Here is a 2517-nt window from a genome sequence, read left to right as displayed (position 1 = left end):
AAGAAGAAGAAGAAGAAGAAGAAGAAGAAGAAGAAGAAGAAGAAGAAAGAAGGAGAAAGAAGAAGAAGAAGAAGAAGAAGAAGAAGAAGAAGAAGAAGAAGAAGAAAGAAGAAGAAAGAAGAAGAAGAAGAAGAAGAAGAAGAAAGAAGAAAGAAGAAGAAGAAGAAAGAAGAAGAACAAGAAGAAGAACAAGAAGAAGAAGAAGAATGTTAAATGAGAAAGATAATAACCTACAGGTATAAATGCTTTTAATATTCCTAAAGCCCCTTCTGTACATGATTTAATCTGCTGCATCCTTGAGAGAGAAGCTTAGCCCAAGGTTCCTGCTCAAGTTCGTGGGGCTAGTGACCGGCTGCTTAGAACTCAGATGTCCTTGCTCCTGCTGGAGCTTCAAACCCCCTCTGCCTTCAACAAGCGGGTTTTGGTGAAACCCAGTCCTTCTTCACATATTCAACCTAGTCTACTGTGAAAGAAATTTCAATGAGGAAGAAAAGGCTGTATTTCTCTTTGAAAAATGACAAAAAGATACACTTGAAAACAAGAAAGTAAAATTCTAGTTTGACACGGGAAAGCCAAATGAAGCTTTTTTCCCCTCTAGGCTAAAGGCTACCATTGGAGGGGCGCCTGGGTGGCTCAGTCAGTCAAGCATCTGACTTTGGCTCAGTTCATGATCTCAGGGTTCTGAGATGGAGTCCCACATTGGGCTCCCCACTGGGGGTCCCTCTCCTTCTGTTCCTCTCCCTGCTCGTGCTCTCGGTCTCTCTCAAATAAACAAATAAAATCTTAAAAAAAGACTAACATTGGAATATATAAATATTAAACATTTAATATTTAAAGCATTACTTTATTTTATTTATTTGACAGAGAGAGAGAGACAGAGAGAGAGGAGTGGGGGGAGAGGGAGTATGTATGTTTGTATAAGTACATGTAAAACCCTTGGGCCAGAGCATTTATATCTAGTTAGCTATCCCCTCCCTCATCCCACAAAATGTTGTATCAAAGCAGATAAATTCACAAAGCCTCTCTGACTCTTCTGCAAAATAGGCTCCTTCCTTCCGGTCATGGCATCCGTGGCGTCAAGGTTGCTAGAGAGAGCGCAGGATTCAACCTTCGGCTGCGTTCAACGACCACTGAGAAGTGAGAGGTACAGACGATAAAGGTCAACATCAGCTAGGAAAGGTGACTGACAATTTATATTGTGCCTCCACATTTTCCGAGTGTAGTTTAATGACCTTTCTCAATTTTCCAGTAATTCCTTAGTAACCGCGTTAACTGTAAAAAAAAAAAAAAAAAAAAAAATCAATGAGGGGCGCCTGGGTAGCTCAGTGGGTTAAGCCTCTGCCTTCTGCTCAGGTCATGATCCCAGGGTCCTGGGATGGAGCCCCGAATCTGGCTCTCTGCTCAGCAGGGAGCCTGCCTCCCCCTCTCTCTCTGCCTGCCTGTGATCTCTGTCAAATAAATAACTAAAATCTTAAAAAAAAATCAATGAAGTAAGACAGTAGACGCTCAGCTGTGATGTCAGGCCGAAGTCTGTTTCCCGGCGCTATACTGATACAGATTTTAGATGTTCCCGTTTTCACCCCGAGGCGATGGCACTGTGTTCTGACAGTGGGCTCTGTCAGGATGTCTCCCTCCGAGACCGGAAAGTGCTCTTCGAGCGCTCAGGGTCCCTCCGTTAAGGAGATCTGAAGACCAGAAGAGGGGTCAGGACTGGGGAGAGGGCAAACCTTTGCCAGGAATCGGGGCCTTCCACATTCCCTTTGCGCAAAGACCCACACAAAGTGTGGTTGATTCCGAGGGAGTGTGGGGGGTGGGGGAAAGTGGAGGGGAAAGAGCGTGGCAGCCGAGGTTATGGGAATAAAAACACCAGAGGCCTTTCCCTGGACATCAGTATTCAGGATGCTCATTAGCCAAATGGACGGATCCTCCCCTCCCTGCACCCGCCACAACCCTCCCCAGAGACAGCTGCAGGCCTTTACCCCTCTGGCCCCCAGGGTGGGCGTGGCTTAGCAGGCACCGGGCTCTGAGCTGTCTCCTCCCCGCCCCCTTAATTATCAGACCGCGGCCGGGCTGCACACGAGCCTTTATTTGCGAGGAAGAGGTCGAAGTGGGAGAAGCAAATCCATTACTTGCCTCAAGCTCACTCTTTTAAGTAGGCGAGGAGCCCAACGGCTCCTGAAGGAATTCCAGGGACCGAGAGCAAGAAGCTTGCTCTGGGGGTCCCCTGTATGAGTTGGTTGGGGTTACCGGAATCAATGATCACAACAGGGCCAGCTTCACGAACAGAAATGTGTGGTCTCGCAGCTAGGGAGGCTGGAAAGTGGGGGTGAAGATGCGGGCGGTACTGGTTCCTTCTGAGGGCGGTGAGGGGGCACGTGTTCCAGAACTTGCTCCTCGGCTTGGACATACCGTCACTCATACCTGACGGCCTCTGTCAAGGCCCAGTCTCCGGAGAACGTCACGGTCCAAGGCCCTGGGGGATGGTACCTCAACGCAGGGGTGTGGGGGGACACAGAT

Source organism: Lontra canadensis, unplaced genomic scaffold, assembly GCF_010015895.1.
Source record: "Lontra canadensis isolate GAN:19392208 unplaced genomic scaffold, GSC_riverotter_1.0 scaffold92, whole genome shotgun sequence".
In the NCBI taxonomy this organism is placed as follows: Eukaryota; Metazoa; Chordata; class Mammalia; order Carnivora; family Mustelidae; genus Lontra; species Lontra canadensis.
This window is presented reverse-complemented; position numbering follows the sequence as displayed.